This window comes from Rhea pennata, chromosome 11 (assembly GCF_028389875.1).
Source record: "Rhea pennata isolate bPtePen1 chromosome 11, bPtePen1.pri, whole genome shotgun sequence".
NCBI lineage: Eukaryota > Metazoa > Chordata > Aves > Rheiformes > Rheidae > Rhea > Rhea pennata.
The window spans coordinates 13,171,521-13,191,425 of record NC_084673.1 but is presented as its reverse complement, the minus strand read 5'-3'; positions in this window follow the sequence as shown (position 1 = coordinate 13,191,425).

Sequence of the window (19,905 nt, the reverse complement as noted above, 5' to 3'; positions counted from 1 at the left end):
AGTTCAGGGTTTGCAGCGGTGTTCTTGCTGCACACACAAATATGGGTCTTGGTAACCTAGTCAGTTCCTCCCATCCGTATAAATTTGAGCTTTAAACCCACATATTAACAGTGTGGCAACTGCTTTACAATTTTCTTCTGAGTATTGTAATTAACAAACATGCAGTACTTGTTAAATCTGACATAACTCATTCAGCAAAGTGCAACAATGTAAGCACATCTGTGTATTTGCATACTAAAAAGGTCTAAAAATACTTGTATAGAAGATAAAAGGTGGCTTTTGAATACATGACCCAGTCCCAGCTTCAATTATATGTTTTAGCATTTTGTATTATGATCTTGTTTTTAGCTGTATGTGTGTGACTACCTAATTACAAGCAAAGCTTTTTAAACAAAGGGCCTGATTCTCACATTCACAATGGGGTAAATCAGGATTACCGCTGCTAAACAGGACGGAACTGCGCTGGTGCAGAAGCTCCCTGCAGTAGGAGTTTTGCTCAAAGTTTGTCCTTTCTGTTTCTGTGTTTGTGTAAGTAAAATGTCTTAAAATCAAGGAGTGGATATTGAGATTGGCAATATCAGACTGACTTTTAAGATTTACACCATTAAGTTACTAATTAAAAGAAGATTCTTGATTGCAAGGAACAAACGGTGATACTGTAGATGGGACTTTCAGTCTGTTATATGAAATGAGACCATCTAAGACAATGTCTAAATTCTGTGTCATCTTTTTTCTGATAATCTGAAAAAGTAAAGCATGTTGCAAATCTTTGAGTAATCAATTTTGATTTTAAGATGTTTTATTTTTACAATTTTATCTGTAAGCTGTGGCCTCTCTGAGGTTCCTTTGTTATTTGTGAATATCAGTGATTAGTTGATAGTATTTCTCAGGAGGAAGGGAGAGAATAAATAGTCTAATATTTGAAATACATCTTTAACATTCAGGATTTCAGCGGGTGACCCACAGCAGGCAAACAGCATGGTTAATGCTGTATGCAGGATGGTATGCAGGATGTTTTTAATACCTGAGCTCTCATGTGAGCATGGGAGGTAGCATTATGTACCTGGAACATCTAGAATAGCTAACGCTGAGCTTTTGCTAAGGGAAACTCATATTGCCTCCCAAAAAGGCACTGGGAAATCTGTGCAGGAAAAAAAATGCAAGCTTCTGACCTATAATGCCCAATAACTTCTGAGCCCAAGATATCCTCTAGTCTTTATAATAGAAACCATAAAATTTCTTTTGTGATAGCAAGAAGCTTGATGAGTCCAGGTCTGCACAGCTTCGCTATAAGAGGTTTACTGCAGGTAGGAATCTGAAAATTCTCTCTCAGGAATATCTGAAACACTTCAGTTTACCTGCATTTCCCTTATGAAAATGTCATGATTTTTATCTTTCTGATTACGAGATTTTGGCAGCCTTACAAATCTATTTAAATATTATCTTTGGAGACTTAAAGCTAAAATGTGTGGGCCTATTACAAAGCCTTATAAAGTTAGTGCAAGTCTTTCCATTAATGACAATGGACTTCAGATCAGGGCCTAAAATTATTATTATTCCTACTTACATTTTTTTTTCTTAAAGAGCCTTTTCAAGTAAAATGCTCTGGCTTGTGCATAATTTCGAGTTTTATATAAGAGTCTTTAAATCCTACAGGTACTCATTGTACTTACTATAATGTTATTTTATTTCAGTTCAATGATTTAGTGAACTAGTAGAGTTGTACGTGGAAGAAAAGGTTTGATGTCATTCTCTTGTATATAAACATGAATTTGTACATATACTGACAGGCTTAAAGATCAAGCAGTACTTTTTGCAGTGTCTTTTGAATTCTCTCAGTACCAGTAGTACAAAAGTATTCACACTTGAGATTGTTGGTAGAAAAGGGAAATAAGATAAATTAAAAAAAAAAAAACACTTTAATAGTTTAATTATGTACGTGCATAGAGCTGTATAGTATTTATTAGTAAATGAAAAGAGGTATAAACAAGTTTAGTTTTGGAAAAGAAATATTTTTTTACTCTCTATTCCTTACCAAGGGCCTATTTTTAATCACTGAAACTTAAACAAATTACAATCTGATGTTTTGAATCAATATTTTAGCTGTATTTTTTTTCTGTTATGACCAATCAAATTGCTTTTTAAAACACATGCATAATCAAAGCTTTTTATCAAGGAAGAATTTATGTTAATGGTATTGATGTTATTGTTTTTCTACATGACCAAACACTTTGTGACAGGATAAAAGTTTTACAGAGTTTCAGTAGAAACAGGAAATAATGCATGGAGTTTTTAGAAGTCTAATCAAATTCTAATGTTGAATATATAATAAAACAGTTGTTGTGGTTTCATTAAGCAATGTCATGGACTGTTATCTAATAGCAGTTCGTCTTCATAATGAACATTTAGGTTTAGTTCCTCCAGCCTTTTGACTGAGTATATATTAGCTAAGATAAGTGAATATGAAGCTTCCATCCTGAAAGCAAGTGGAAGCAGTAGACAGTAGTACCACTGTTTCCATTATCTCTAATTAAAAGAGCTGATTATTTAGCAGTCTCTGGAAAAGAAGTGTATTCTTATCTCTGCTTGGCAAATATCACAATACCTAATTAATAGATAAGAAAACTGATGCACATATATGTGATATATTCACAGGAAATTTGTGACAGAGCTCTCAACAACTCTGATGAACTTTTCCAGGGAATCCCACGTATTCTAACAAGGAGAGAACAATGGTTGAACGTTATAGTTCATTTCTATAGTTAAAACATTGTGAAGAGATGTTTGGAATTCTTCAGGATTCCCCAAAATACCTTTTACAATTCAGTAAGAATTTGTTTTCTTACTTAAACAGATGTGCTTGTGTTATTCCACAGGGCATTCTTTACACTGACTGCCTGTGAAGTTGTCAAATGCTTTGAGTAAATTATAAATAAATCCTCTCTAAGTAAAATAACTGGCTACAGCTGTGCCTTAAGATAATGGGACTCTTGCCCACAGAAGGACTGAATTAAAAATGTATTATTAATGGCTATTATAAAGTCTAACTTTGAATTTAGTTTCTTTGGATGGTTCACTATAGTTTGAAGTCTTTAAATCAAAAGTAGATAGCATTCTAAAAGACATTATAACTCAACAATTATGAGTACAATGTAAGATCTCCTGGGTGATGTTCTTTGGCCTGTGGGATGCATGAAGGTGGACTAGATGATGATAATTGCTCCTTCCAGCTGTCACATCTATGAATCTAAAGTACCTCTTCCAAAATCCTGAGGGAAGGGAAGAATAGGTGGCCATTAAGGAACAGTGATTTCTATTAATGTAGCCTTCTAGCTACCATTTCTGACAATAGCTCTCTATACAGAGATCAGTATTCTGCCTTTTTTTTCTATCAAGCAAGGGAGTGATTAAAAACTTATAGCTATACTTATATCAGATGATATTCCAGATATTGACTTTGCCTAAATGAGAGTTAGCATAAGTTAGACCCCAATATCATTCTATCTTTTCATTTTACTATATATTCTGAATGTCACTTTGCTACAAGAAGCTGTCACTTCGCTACAAGAAGCGGGCCCGTTACTGTTGATTTATTCCAAGGAGTTTATTTTAATTCCTTTGTGGCTAACTTCAGGTGTATGAAGCACATTTCCCCAGCCAATTTCATGGTTTGTGAAATCTTTCTCTCCCTTCTTTACTTCTCTCATCAGAAAAGGATCAAATTCTCTCACCTTGTTCTACCCTTTTGTGCAATCATGGGAGATACATCATTTAGCTATTCATACAGGTCATCAGGAAGGTAACTGGTAGGTTAGCTGCCACTGCAGTTTTCTCTTCAGGTATAATCTTCATGCAAAAACAAGTGACTCTCTGACCTCTGCAGGATTAATAATATCCAAAATCCTTTTAGAACTCTCTCAGTCTTCATGTAGTGGTTTCTCACATTTAAACTGGTCAAGAAAAACAAGTAATACTCAAATAGTCTTTCCTCCCACTCATTCCTAAATCCTTGGAGCTGAGCGTGAAAGCATCCAGAAGTCCTTTCATTCAGTTTAAGTCCTACCTACTAGGATTTCTCTGTCTCACGTTCCTGCACTACTGTGCACACCTCCACCTTCCCTTTTTAAATTTCTCACTTTGCTGTGGATCAGGTATCCCAACAAATATTCCAGTCAAGAGGGGAACTATTTTAGTTGCTGAGACCATGTGAAGTTTTAGACTGGTAACCCTGCTGTAGAGCTTTAGTGTGCATTTACTGTCCTGTCATTGGTGAATTCATCTTTTGTGCAGTGTTACAGATTGGTATGTGGCTGCATTTCTGATTCTTGCTCTGTGTGTATTAATTTTAGTTAGGGAGATGTAATTTATGATTATGATTAAATTTAGGAATTGATACATTTATGATTGAATTTTTGATGTATAATTAAACTGATCTGCAGCGTGTTTACCTACTAACAGACTCTTCTAGCTTCCCTGCTCTGTTTTTCCAGAATTGTTCCTCCCCAGTCCACTTTGATCACTCCCTTTCCCCTTCTGTTTACCTTCCCCTAAACATCCCGTAATAAGTTTTGTATAATCCTCAGGTTCTCTCTGCTCCATACCAAAATTGTCTTCCTTCCTGCATCTTATAGTAAATCCTATTCCCCATAAACAAAACTTTCTCTTCATTTGCATGATGATCTGGAGAGAGAGTATCTTTCATTGAGTCATCTGGTGGGTTTCACCACTGCTGTCCTCCAGTGGATGGGCTGTAGGGTGTCCACTGGGTGCAGGTGTAGTCTCTTCTCCACTGATTAGCTTACTTGGGTTCTTCCACCTATTGCAGTTTCTCTGAACTTTCCAGGCTTCTTGTGTTTAATTTGACTAGCCTTTCATTAGATTACTTAATATCAGGCATATTTAGTTTAGTATTCTGGACATAATCTGAGGGTTCAGCAGTGGCACTAGCAATGGTAGTGCAGGAGGACTAGAATAAGGGGTAGGAAAGGTTTATTTTGTTGCTGTGAAGCAGTATTGATGTTGTTTCTTATCCCACTGCAACAGGAACTGAAGCAACAGCTAAGCTGATGTCCCTTTCTCACAGACCAAGTAGAGAGGCTTGCAGCTTGATTCTTTGTTTCTGGCAGCTCAGAAAGGGTAAATGCTACAGGAGTGCTGTGGAAGACTGCTTTAAGAAAAGGCATAATCAGACATCATCTACTCATGGCAGACAGGGGAGGTATGTACTTGTAGACAGGTAAAAATACATCAGCAAAAAGTACCTAGAAATGATCTTGTGCAGTCTGCTGGTTAACTTAATCCATTCTTAAAAATTGACTGACCATTCTGCATTTCTTCATTAACTCCTTGACCATACTATAAAGTTGGAATTTGAAAAGTTGAATTTGCTTTTATCCTACTTGGGTAGAAATGTGAAAAGACAGTCTCATTTTGCAAGTAAGTCAGCTGGGCTTGACTAACTGCTGGTTGATAGTTTGGAAACATGCCAGTTGTTTTTGGATTGTTTGTTGTTTACCTTGATAAAATAATCTGAAGCAATATATCTTTTGGTTTTGTCCTAGACAGTGTTGCTAGCAGGCTTCCATTCAGAACCCAGGTATCAATCTCTCAGAGTAAAAATGCTGTCTTCTCAAACGAACATCCATTCCAGTTTTTTCTCTCGTGGTGATCCACAAATAGGTTCCACTCTTCTCAAGTGAAGTAGGATGAAGGTATCAGCTCTGGAAGTAAGATGCTAGAGATTCAGTCCTTGCCTTGTTTTTTCACATAGGAAAACAAGAGGAATCTCTTTTGCCAGGAGATAAGTGAAGAGGTGCAAATGGGTGACTACACAGTCGACAGGTGAAATGCAGTGGAGGTTCTGCTCAGCCAGTAGTTGAAGTGGCTGGGGTGGTTTAAGGTGTAACTGTCTTCACAGTGATTTGTCACTGTCCTCTGTTGAATCCTGCAGAGTAGAGGGTATGAGCCACAGTGTAAAGCAAGTTAAAGCTTACCTTCAACTGTCACTACTTAAATTAACCCTGTTGATTTTACGCTGAAATAGATAAGGAGTGCTAATCTGAGCCATTCTACTAATTCAGCCGAAGGGAACAACAAGCTGCTTCGCAGGTGTAAGCTTTTAAATCACTGAGGTGGAATCTGCAGTGACTATTTCAGCATTCCTTAGATAAATCTAGATGATTTAGAAATACTTGTCAATAAAATCAAGCTTTCTAGCTTGCAGCGCTCACTTTCAAAACAGATATGAGACACCTATAACCTGGGAAAATCTAGGTAAGTTATAGTAACAACTGAAATTAAGTCTGTGTCAGATGTATTAGCTCCCCATTGGGGATATAAGTGAATTCCTAGCGCTAGTCAAAGGGTGCCTAGTGAAAAAGTTCTTTTGAAAAATGCAGTCTCAGCAATAAGCAAAATACTTTGTGGAAATGCCTCTGTGTTTGAAATCTGACTTTACAAAGTCAGATCAGAACGAGGCATTCAGTAATTTTGGATGTGAAATTTGGAAGTGACATTTTATGTCAAAATCAAAATGAAACATTGCAATCATTTTTTCCTCCACTGTGAATTTCTGTTTTAAATATTTCTCATAGATCTTTTATAGAATTAAAAAACATGCTTATCAGTCAGCTTTGTTTTAATTAGAGGAAACTGTGGGTTATTTATATGGCATGCAAGTGAGAAATGCATTAGGTACATACTGGTTTCCCTGTAATCAAAGCTTTCTACAACAACCGTCTTCCGTTGTAGCTGTTGCACTTTGTAAGCACTGGGCAGCATTAACAGAGGAAGCCAAAATGAGTATTAACCTTGGAAAGAAATTTCAGTCTTAGTTTCCTCAAACTAAGGACATTAGTTTGAGGAACTGACATTAAGATGAACTCTTTGAACACAAACAAATGATAGATTATTTCTTCCAGAGATAGGCAGCAGGAAATAAGTTATTCATATTTCTGCTTTTAAATATAAGACATTTGTGAACTTAACTTTCTGGAGCCTAAGAGGCACTTACCTAAACACTAATGGACCTTGCAAGGCAATCAGATCCTACATGGTACCACATTTGCAACAGAAGAAAGGGTTGAGAGTCCTAAGTAAGCAGAAATGTCATTTCAGCGCAGAGAAACAAATCCATTCTCATCTAAAGTACACTGGAAAGTCATTGATGTTAAGTTCATCATGCAAGGAGTACACAGTGAACACTGATTTCAAAGAGCTGCCATGGATTCACAGTGTGCCTAGTGGCAGGAGATGAAAACCCACTCAAACCCCGATCACACTCTTCTGTACTTTACAGTGCTTTATGCTGCCCTCTGAAAAGAATATTGCTATGCAGCAGAAGCTAGAAATAATCTATTGGTTTACTTTTTTGAGAGAAAACATGTGGCTGCTGGGTCTTGCTGTGTACACGCAGCTCAGGAGTGGGGTTTTTTGGTTTTTTTTTTTTTTTTTTTTTTTTTTTTTTTTACTGGTGAAGTCATTAATTGTTTTGGATCTAGTTTAGATTCTCTTCCTTTAACATCAACTGTCATATTTATCTGAGCTACTTCACCAGACAGTCCCAAAATAAGGTCATTTAAAGGTCAGGATGACATATTCATAGTGAAGTGTACCTGCTCTGGGACTTGCTTTTGCTTTGGACCAAAGTCTTTTATTGCTTTTGTTATAATTTCTTTTTTCATTATTGTGATCCATTTTAAAGATTGCAGGAAGATGGTGCTTACTTAGGCTGAGCTGGGAGATGTGGTGTGTGGCCAGGGTGTGAGTAATGGAACTGTCAGTGCTCCTGTAATACATGCGAAAAGATTAGCAGTTCACAGATCTCAAACTAAAATCAGGTTAGCCGAGCGAATCCTCATGGCTTGAGTTGTATGTGAATGGCAGAGCCGCAGGAGCGGACTCTGGCTCCCCAGAAATGCTGGTAGCAACTGTACCGCGGTTACTGCTCGCTCTGCAGCTCCTTTTCCCTACTCACTGCACTTGTGATATGCAGAACTCGTGTGATGGGCTTTTCAGGGAAAGGAGCAAAAGCAGTTTTGTCTTGCTGATTCTTGCTACTGACAGACATCAGTCTCCATCTGACTCACGACAACCTAGGAGGAGAAAAACTCCATTTCGTCAGTTTTTCAAATCTGTAGCCTTTGGGCTACAAGCAGCCAAAGGGCTTATCAAAGAATACTCTTTTCTTTGAACTTTTTGGTTCTGGAAAATCAATGAGCTTTATACTCCGCATTATCTGAGATGACTTATAGTACTCATCAGACGCAAAGAAAATAAACTGATTAATTTTTTGAAAAAAGACCATTTATTTGCAAGATTGGCAATAAGGTTACCCAAACATATTCAAAAAAATAAAAATTTACACCTTCTTATTTGTAGTCTAAGTAAGAACAAATCAAAAAAAAAGTGAAGATTTGTTTTAAGAACCAATCTTTTTCCTTAACCAATCCTGTAGCCCAGATATCCTGGAAGGGAAAAAATAGCAACATAGCCTTTTTTTTTTTTTTTTTTTTTTTTTTTTTTTTTTTTTTTCTCTCTCCCTGTCCTCCCAATAATAAAATGGAAGCCTACCAAAAGGTGTGGATTTGCAAACAGAGGTGAACTGGTAGTTCTTTGGTTAACTGGCTGCTGATTTTAAGAGGCTGAGGTTTATTTAAATAAGCCTTGGGAATAAAAGTTTTGAAACCAAGCTGTTAATGAGAAACAGCTCTCATTTAGAAATGGAAGTAGCTAGCAGTAGTACAGGCACTAAAAAGTTTCTCTGAGATTCATGCCTACCTTTTAGGGGGCTCTGCATTCTTTAATATTCCCCACAAGAAAGTATTAAGCAGTATTGCAGAGCAACATGTAAGGGCCGTGCACGAATCGCAGAGAAGTTAGGCTGTCTCCGAGAAGTCTAGGTATGGGATGGGAAGCTGGATTTTTGCCTACTTTTCACTCCTTTGGGGGTTTTGGTCTCCTTATTACCCAATTCAGAGTCAATGTGAACTTTCTCAATGTCACTCAAGCTGTGTTGCAGGTGGTAGTAAGGTTTGGGCAGCCTACAGACATTGGCAGTCCATCCATGAAGTTATGATATTCCGTCTGCTTGACTGAAACCTCTCTGGTTCATGCTTTGCTTGAAGCCAGAGTAACTAACTGCATCTCCAGTCAGGGAAACTCAAGTGTGGAATTGGGACTAATTAGAAGATATGGATGCTAGAGATTCAAGTTGTGTTACTTAGCAAAACCATTTCCACGTCAAAATTACCAAGAAATGCAGCTGCAATCTATGTTCTGCCTTAGAGCTGGCGTTAAGCAGGTCAAGAGCCCAGTGGTTCCAGCTACCCTTAATGAATCCATGTGGCAGACTAGACTCTGTGTGTCCGAATGTGCTGCCCCCTCTCTCAATAAATATGCTAGAAAGATTTTCTTGATAATATATTCATAGTGACAAACTCATAAGCATTGCAAGAAAAAATCCCAGGATTTATCTTAAAAGCTCTAAAGGGAATGAAATGTTGTTTTTTTTTCCTTATGAGTTGTTCTCACTTATGCAAAAAGAATAATGTTCATAGCACTGACATACACTTGCAGTAAATTACTATTGATTTTATCAAATGGCTCAGCTGCATTTTGGTGTTAAAGCAACCTCCGGAGCCATTTATTGCTTCCTAGAGTGTATTCTGCATTGATGAGCATTGTGTGCTGAGAATGGCACTACTTACACTGTGGAAGGAAATGACTCTGAGCAGCCTGAAAATACACTCGCTGGTTAATTGGATAAAATACTTTGTTCAGTGGCAATTGGTTTGTCTCCTCCACCCACCACCCCACTACAAATGTCAGAATTTACTGAAAAGTTCTTTAAACAAAAGAAAAAAAAGACTCGTGAAAATAATAGGCATGCTGCCATTGTATTACAAAAAAAAATGGTCTGTTAGAATGGTACTGAAGAGTCTAGTTAATGCATTCATCTCTAGTATATGTTTCTGGACCTTCAGTATATACAGTATCTTCTAGTTTATAGCCTGGTCTAAAGCTATTCTTCTCTTTTGTTTTGTTTTGTTTTTTCCCCACTTACCCATATAGAAAAAGAATACTTCTTTCTCCATTTAGTCTTATGTCTACTTGAGTTGCACTAACACATTTAGAAGTGATTTAATTCTAGTAATCTGAAATGACAAGTACTGTATAGGTTTTCTATTATTATTAATAGGATTAAATCAAAAGTGAGATATATACTGACAGAGAGGCAGGAATTAAGGATCATGAAAATAACATTTGAAATGGTTCTTAAATTGATATAAGCTCAAAAAATTGCTAAGAAAAAAATCTGAGTAGTGGAAACAAAGAATGTATACTGTTCAGCTGTAAAAGAACTAAGAGTAGGAACAGGTGAAATAAAAATGGCAATGAACAGTTTTATGAGATCTGTTAATACAAGAGAGAAATGCCCTGAAGACTAAAAAGAGGCCAAGGTAATTCTAATATGTGAGAGAAGCAGTGTGCACAATAGGAGTTGTGAGATCCATTAGTTTAACTTCAGCTGTGGGAAAAGCTTAGGAACTCTACAAAGAGATCAAATGTGGGAACCCCCAAGAAAAGCACAGAAGAGAGATGCTGCACGAAGTATGTTCCCTACTCTTTCTTTCTCCTCAGTGTGTGAAGATTTCAGCTAAATTCTCCAAATACAAATCATTAAAAATTAGACTTTTAAATGTTCCTTAGTAGTTGGAAAATTTGGGTAGAGGGAAGAAGGGAATCTTTATTTCAAATAAATACCTTGGGGAAAAATTCGTGTTGTAAATGAACCTATCTTACTGCATTGAGAAATAAGCTGAAGGGCAGAGAGAGTTGGTACCTGGTGAATTTGAAAGGAATATATGCTACTGAGTATTGAATTTCTGCAGCAGTGCACTGTCCTTTTTGTTTATACTCATGAGCTGAAAGCATGACATATGTATCAACAAACGGTATCTGCAACAGTAAATTAAGAATGGGTAAAGAAGAAACTGTACACTTAGGTACTGGCAAAGTGGAATAACCTCCTCATGAAGCATTGGCTGCCACAGAATTCCTGTGCTTTCATTCAGCTCTCATTCTTGTTGGAAGGTAAATAATTAGGGAGCTGCATGATGCTCAGTAGAGGGAAAAGAGATTTTTCACCCCCGTGGCAAGTAATACTGACTCTAGGGAGATGCACGAGAGTCTCAAAATGGTGAACAGCAATCCACCAACTTTAACAAAGTGTAAAAATACCTCTAATTCTTGTGAAAAGTATGCAATTTATATGAATTTAGCATCTTTCAATATAAGAGTGGTACTGCATCTGTGACTACTTTACAGATTTTAGGCCGTGCAGTATGTATTTTATTTCTAATATTTCAGCACAGCCAGTAGAAGAAACTTTATTTGACACTAAAACAAGAAAAAGAAATAGGACTTACCATAATTAATAGGATTTTTTGCCTTTTCTTATTCTTGGGCTAGAAGTTGGAAACAGAGCCGTGCTATATGTGGCCTCTTTTATGCTATTTTAAAGAAAAAAACATTTTTTAGCAAAAATGTGAAAGAACATGGTCTTGATGATCTACATTTTGGGTACATGGTGCTCCAAAGGACATAACTAAGACAATGCTTTGCCCTTGGTAAGGCAAAAAAGTTTTTGATTGCCACATAAAGTTTTTCAGGAAGCTGTAGTCCTTGTTAAATGTTCTTTCTCCTAAGAAAATTCTGATAGCATTCCTTAGGAATTCCTTAGGAAAATAAAAAAAGATACTATAGAGGTTAGTGGTTCACGTTACGGAATTTTGTTTTTCTGCCACAGATTTTCACTAGCTATTTCAAAAAATAACTACTAACATTAAATTGATTTAATTAATAATTTATGTAGAACTCAGTTATATGTGTAGGGCTTATACTGTGTAGGGCTTATACTGTTCTTTCTATTAGACTAGTGAAGTGCTAGACTTTCTGCTAGGCTGTGAAAAATCCAAACTATAACTTTATCATGCTATATAGCTAGGCAATGTATATAATACTATTTGCTCTCACAAGAAATATCTGTATAAATCAGTGGAGACTGAATGAGCTTAAATAACAATAGCTGTTCATATAGCTTATTCATATGCCATTCATCTAGCATATTCATATTCCTTCATCCATATAGAGATACAACAGGGGGCTATAGAATGCAAGAAGTGTAAAGTACCTGCAGATGGATGGAGATTAAATGTGGAATATAATCAGACAGTTTATGTTAGCACATTTTAATAATAATCTGTCCATTAGCTCAGACAGGGCAGGCATGGCTAATCCTTGTAATGAAAATAAAATGGTTCAGCTGTACTGCTGGCTGCAAACTACTGCACCATGCTCGCAGCATCTTGCCTCTTCCTAGTTCAAGAAATTCACAGTAGAATTGTAAAATATGTATATATTGTTAAAGATTACTTATATTGAAAGGTAGTCCTGGAACAGTTTTGGAAATGGGATTGTTCCATCTCCCTGGTCTTCTAGGCCCGTTCCAACACCAAATGGAAAAGAAGTCATTGATACTAATAGGCACTGATTCACGGTCACTACTTGAAAATTCCCTCAGTAACTACAACTCTTTGTTACTGCAGCCACATCAATTTTCTATTTATCAACATAAAGCCAGAAAAAAAGCATATGAACATAGCAGATACCAGTCCAAAAACTCAGTGATGCATTTTGCTGCATTTCAGTGCCATGCAAAGTAACTGACTCAGAACTATCTCCTTCTCCTTTGTTTGCATTCATTCCAGATATTGTCCATAAATAAAGTCCTTTCTGTACTGTGATTATGGAGAAAAAAAAAGTTTCTACAGGCTTAGGAAGAACAAAGACATACTTGGAAGGACTTCTGTGTCTTTACATCTTTACTCATGGAAAATTTTTCCAATTATTTTATATATTATTTCCATTATTTTCACTGTTTGGGGGAAATTTTTCCTTCTTTTTTTTCAGATATTTTTTATTATGTTCATAGCTTTCTCTGAGTTTTAGTCCACTGCCCTTTTCAAGAAAGTTTAAGATGCAGTACTAAATAATCTGCAGGTCAGTATTGAATGAAAAATATTAACAGACTGATTCAATCCAAATATGAAAGTTAATATTGTTCTGTTCATTTATTAATTCAGACCTGCAGCAGTTTGTCAGAAAAGGAAAGCCCATCATCAAAGAACAGTTTATTTTAAAAAGAATAAAATTAAAGAGCTTTTAATCTTTCATATTAACTAGAAGTTTGAAGTGAGAGTAGTCTGAGCAACTCCACTTTGAGACAGTTTTCTGTCCATGTAGCAGAGTATTTTTCTTCCTACCAAATTACAACTTTTTCAAGCATATAAACCTCCAAGTTACAGCTGCATCACAAAGCAGAGTCTGTCATACGTAGCTCCTGGAACTGCAATAGGAGTTATGAGCTTAAGTCCTCCTGTACCATTTAATATGCATATGCAGAAATCAAACTGGCGTGAAGGCAGTAACAGCTTTTGCTAGAGTTATTGAGGTTTATTGTTAATCTTTGCTCTTCAAAAAAAATTTTTACATTAAAAAGCATTTGCTGCAATCTATCTAGTCAAAAATCCACTTTAAATTTGACAAAATAGGATTTGCATGCCACTGTTGGATGCAAGCACACTAGAGACAGCCTTATGGTATTATCCAGCTCGTATGTATTTTGATGTTCTATATTTGGCTATTTTATCTGACACCCGTTTTGCCAACTTCACAAAGTTGCTGTCTGCAGGGTTACATCCCAAATGCCAGTCCCCAAGACAAATATCTCTTCATAGCCTTGTCACCTCTGAGCTAAATCACACAATATATGCTCTTCAAGTTTTGTTAGATTGAAATGGGAAATACATGGTGGTTATTTAGTATCTTCGTATTTGTTATAATCTGATACAAGTATAATATGTAACTCTTAGCAACCTGATCTGCAGGGGGTTTCTGCTGGTTTTCCGGATAGTTAAATAACTCGTTTTCATTGCTTGTAATCTCAATGTTCTCATTAAAGTCTATGAAATATGGATGCAGGGCACACAGAGTTCGACAGCAGGACTTTATTCAAACTCTGCAAGACATAACTTAAGCATTAATGTGCCTAAATCACTAAGAATTGGAGCAAGGCACTTTTTCAGTATACTCGATGGAAAAAGGTGAAAGCTCATTCAGGCTCTTTGCATTTTCATATGACGGGATTGGTTCTCAAATGCCCTGTGGGTCATTCTGCATTTCCAGCAGTCCTACTCCAGTTCCTTTAACTGTGCTCAAAGTGGCATACGGGCATCTGTGCCTAGTCAAAGTCATTAAAGAAACAAAGCTGTCTGAGGCTTCTTGCTGGCTTTGTGCAAGTTTCTGTTCATGATATATGACTTCATCTAAAACTCTTTGGACACAGAATTAGCAGGGTTATTTTGTTCTTGGCAAAGGTTAGCAAGAACTTCCATTATGCTAGTGATTTGAACATGGATCTGCCCGGTGGTAAGAAGAAGGGAAGAGCACAGAAAGTATCATAAAATATAGGTGGTCTTCAAGACATTTTCAGAATTAGAGCTGAAAAAAGCATTCTGTGGGGTCCAAAATGAAAATGCAGATACAATCTCATGAATCATTGGATTCTATCACTGAATTATCTCTTTTCCTGTAGATTTCACCTGTGTACCAGCTACTAAGTTAGGCAGGCCTTTGGTCCAGTGCAGCACAGTTATTCCTGTGTGTTCAGCCAGGTAGCTTGTTACCTGCTGAAGACATAGCACAGCAATACAACTCGTGTCAACAGTGCTACAGAGCCAAATAACCAAAATGACATAAATCCTGGCAAATCACATCTTGGTCTTTGTACATGTGTGCAGAAATGGTTCTGACTATATAGGTACAAATATTACAACTAGCCAGGACCTAAATTACTCATTCACAGCATTGATGGATTTTGGTTTAGTGTTTTCACAGAATGCACACTTACAATATTTTTGCTGATGCAGTCCAAGAAAGAAAACCAGTCAAAAAGGAAAAAAACCCTAAAATTACTTTTGGTAGTGTTGAACATTATAAATATGTAAGAAATGCCCTGATCTTCTGCTCTATCTTTTACCAAAGAAAAGTCTCATTAACATTTCTTATATCATTTCCTACTAATGGTTGTATCCCAATGTTCATAAACCATAATATAGTTGGTATGGTAACACCAGATCAAAGATTTTAAAGGAAGCCATTGCAAAAATTTGCCATCCGTCAGTTTTAGAGTCAAGCTAAGGCAACTTCCATTGGCAGCAATATTAAAATCAAATAAATTTAAAGTAGAGATTCTGCATTTTTGAGTGGGAAGTATTTGTTGCAACTTCCACTGTGACAGCATTTATAGTAATTGTATAATTTAAAGACTTGTTCTATTTTGTTCTCTGTGTAATTTACATTTAATATATATTTTAAAGTAAGAATGATTTCAGTATAACCCATATAGCCCCTATTATATCTATTGTCACTCCTGGTATACTGAACTGTATACCTTCTATTAACTTAGATCAAAGGATTATTCGCTTGTTAGTGACTCATGTTGGTAGATGAGCTTTTTAAATCAAGTTACTGTAGTTCCAACAAAACACTCAAGATTTGGGATTCTATTTTCTTTGTTTGCTTTACAAGGACAAGCCAGAACCAAAACATTTACAATTAAGCAAGCAAGGAATAGCATGAGCACCATAAAGGTCATCTCTTTATTGAAGCTTACTGGTGACACTGTTGAAGTGAGCACAAGATGTGAAGGGTTTGTTTGCTGCACCAGGGTTGTAAGGTAAAAGTACTAGTTGCCATGATAATTGCCTTGCAAATGATAAGGAGGGATTGTAGAGAAAGGAGGAGACTCACAGCTGAGTGCTTTCTCCTGGTTTGTTAGGTGCCGCTCAGAAGAGCGTGCAGCATGCTCAGGGCCAGATGCTGTTCTGCTTTAAGCAGGGGGAGTGTAGTCTATGCACTCTTCAGCTTTGCCCTGCAAACTTGGTGCCTGCTGTTAACTCAGACAGTCTTGGGCTGACTCTGGATAGCCCCAGGAAATCTTCAGGCAAGCAGGGGATTTGCTATATTGGTGACCCAAAAGGCAATGTATTTATTTCTGTGTTGGTTTCAACCCCAGATATTTTCAGTATCCTGAGAGTTTTATTGTAAGTGTGCTCACTGAGCCATCTTTGGGACTCCTTCTGCCTTGCGAGATTGGAGGTAAAACCAGAACAAGCGAACTATAGTGTAGAACAGAATATATCTCAGTTATTCCTAAATGGAGGTGAAGTCCTCCTACTATCTTTAACCTAAAATCTTCATGTCCAAACTTAAACTGAATGCAGTTCTGACTCAGTTTGCTTTCCATGGGGGGAATGTAGGGGCTTATAACCTCCCTGATTCTGTTTGTTTTGGATTAATTGCATTCTTATTTCACTCTCTCATCTCAGATATGTTTATTCAGGGCTTCCTTTTCCTCCCTCAGCTTCTCAGAGCACCTTTTCCCTAGTTATAATTAATCCTTTAATTCTTCATTTCAGCCCTCTATTTGTAATACTTATTTTGCTTTTTTCTGCACCTCTATGTAACCTTTCTTCTCAAAGTAAAAGAGGTACTGAAAATTAGATCTGACATTATGTTTTCTCCATATTATTACTTGTTCTACATTTGAATTTACTGGATGTTATCTTGACTATTACAATGAATGGAGGCTAAAAAGTCAAAGGTGTAAAAAATATGAGACTCTGGAACATTGTCCCTATGTAACTGCCTGGTAGTAAGAGATGTAACTATCTGGAGAGCTTTATAAGACAACTCCTGAAAATCATATTTTCCAATGCTAGAAGTATCTTGGCTAAGGTAGTGTTTCTGGACTGTCAAACACTATCCACTTCAAGAAAGATGTATCGAGGTTGCCTAAGTGGTCTAGGAGATAATAAGTTAGTAGAGGGTCTAGACTGATGTGGAAATATTGGTTTGGCTTAATAAAGAAAAGACTTAAGGACAACAGGAGATATTTCTGTAGGGGACTACATAAGACATGTAATGACACTGTTTGTTGTGCCACTGCGATAGGAAAAGGAGAACTGATCTTCAGCTGCACCGAGAGATTTGTGGTAATAGGAGAATATTTGTGATTATTAGGGCTGGAATGAGAGACTAACATCTCAACCACAGGTCTCTTAAAAACCAGCTTACACAGCATCTCCCAGGAATGACATAGTTGATTCTGCCTGAAGGACAGAGGCATGAAATAAAGGAGCTTTCAAGGATGCTTGCAACTTCAGTTTGAAGGCTTCTGTATTGCTAGAAAATCTTGTAGGTGCTCACAGGCATTTGGTTGGTTAATGGTTGGCCCAATATTAATCTTATACTAAGAATATTAATTCTCTCATAAGAAAAGATCAGCATGATGTGTAACTGAATGAGAATTTCTCACTTCATGTTGGTAATGATATTATTTGTTTATTCTTTGCATTGCGTTCAGAAGTGTCACTTCTGAACTGTTACTTATTACAGCTATATTGCAACCAGTTCATTGCCTGCTGTACCTATTGTAACCTGGTAGGTCATAATCATTCATGCACTGAAGTCAGAGAAGTCATCTAACTAATTGTGCAATAGCAGAAGCTGACACTGCGGATTTCCAAGTTCTATGTCAATAGAAGATGACTGCATCTGTTTATTAGTGACGTTAAGTGAGTTATGACCTTTAAGCTAGCACAAATAAATACCTTGTGCTATTGAACTCATTGGGGGGGGGGGGGTTAGTAGAAGTGCTAGAACCTACCCAAAAAATAAAGATAAAAAGTATGTATCTAAAGTTAGGTGTCCAGATGCACAACGAGACAGTCTATCTGCTTAAGACACCTGAAAAAGATCCCACTTCCCCCCCGCCCCAACTCACCCCAAGGTGCTATGGTTTCTCAGATTTCATTGGAGCCTGTGAAAGATACAGGTTCCTAGAAATATTTTGAAGGCCTTTATTTAGGTCACCAGTGAAGTGTGTAAGACTAATTTTAATCACCTTACTTGGAAAATTTCAGTGAAAGTTTAATTGAAAATCAATCTACTTACCCGTTTTCTACAGAAGAGCTCTATTTTTTCATAACTATCCCATAAGAAATTACTAATTTGCTTTTGTGTAGTCTTCCCCTTTCAGTAGTAATCTGATTAAGCATTTTCATCTTTCTGTATGAGGAGAATGGAATTTAATACGTAACTTTTTTGTATATTTATTTATTTATTACATAAATTATACTAAATTCGTGTTGTGGTGTTAACAAAGAATATGTTAAAACCTATCATTGATATACTTCTAATTATTTGATTAAAATTATTTATGTGATCAACTTCACACTAGTATTTCTTTCCATTTTTTTTCATTTTGTCTTAAAAAAACAGAAAAGCACAACTTGTAAATAGAAAGATCAACATATAGATTTACTTCTATCTAAAGCTGTGCTATTATTATATATGTGAATCCAGATGATTCTGTTTCTTTACCTGTACAGGAGTATGGTTTTGGATTGAGCTTATTGCATAGCTATGTCTAGTTAAATGTAAAAGCTTTTTCCTGGAAAATGTCAGTGTTACCAAAGTGTTCTGTAGTGATTCAGTCTAAATTGGAGTGATTCATTATATCGAAGTGACAATACACTTTTTGTTTTTAAGTGATTCAAAACAAAAGCAAACTTCAGAGCTTCATTTTCTTAGCTTATGCGTTATGGAAGCTGCCAATGAGGACCACATATCTGCAGTGTTAGACAGGGCAGAGGGATTGCTCTAAATGTATCGTAAAAGATACAGTCTCACCAAGAAATGTAGCTTCTGGGATGCAATGGGATGTCAGGCAACCTATCTGGGAATGGATCAAAGTCTTCAAGTGTTTTTTTTATTATTATTATTTTTCCAATCAGCTCTAACGATAATTTTTCTCTATTTTTTTCTCTATTTTTGTGCTGTAATGTAAGGACTAGGAGAAACTCTAGAATTTATCAAATTAATTTCTATCTCATTTAAAATAGAAAAGCTTATGAAAATGAGACAGAACATGGACATGCACCATGGAGTGGCATACCTCTGTGGAGCTGTTACCACTTTCCCACAGAACAGGAAATATCTACCAGCTGCAGTGTCTCTGAACTTGGACTTTTTCACTGGCACAAATGCTAGGCGCAGTACTGCTGGCTTTAATACCAGTAACCGTCATCGCATTCAGGTTATTTGTTCAGACTGAGGTACATTATTTGCTGTGTTGAAAACCTGTGGTGATAGCAGAGTAATTAAGTATTTTACAAACGTCTTTTCTAAAGCGTGTGGGTTCTTCCTCATACCAAAGTAATTCCAAGGGAAGAAGAGAGGAGTTGGGAACTGCATACCAGTATTCCTCATTACACATTATGTTTCAGGGACTCAGGAATAACAAAGAATCAGCAAGAGTCACACATTGCATTAGCAGCAGATTGCTGTTTCGACTGTAGACTGCAGGACATGGAGTAAAGCAATTATTTGTTATTGGGATTCTTAAGGGTAAAAAATTATACTCACTAATTTTGAAACCTAGCTGAAAACTCATGCACAGTGTAGCTCAAGATAGTATAAATGCTCTGTGAAAATAACAGAAGAGCATTTGGAAAAGCAGACACTAATTAAAGGAAGCCCATGAAGTCTCAGAAAAGGCAGGCCACACTTGAGTGAGCCTCTGAAACTATCTGAGAACATGGCCACGCTAGGCTTGCACATCATGTTCTTACTCATAGATTAAGAAAAAGTGAAGTGACAGGACTCCACATGAGCTGGCTTCTTTGGATTTGACCCTGAGTAATGAGAGTGACTCAGAGTGTTGCCAAAACCTCAAGCTGTATGAGGGGAAAATAAATGGATTAGGACACAAAAACATAA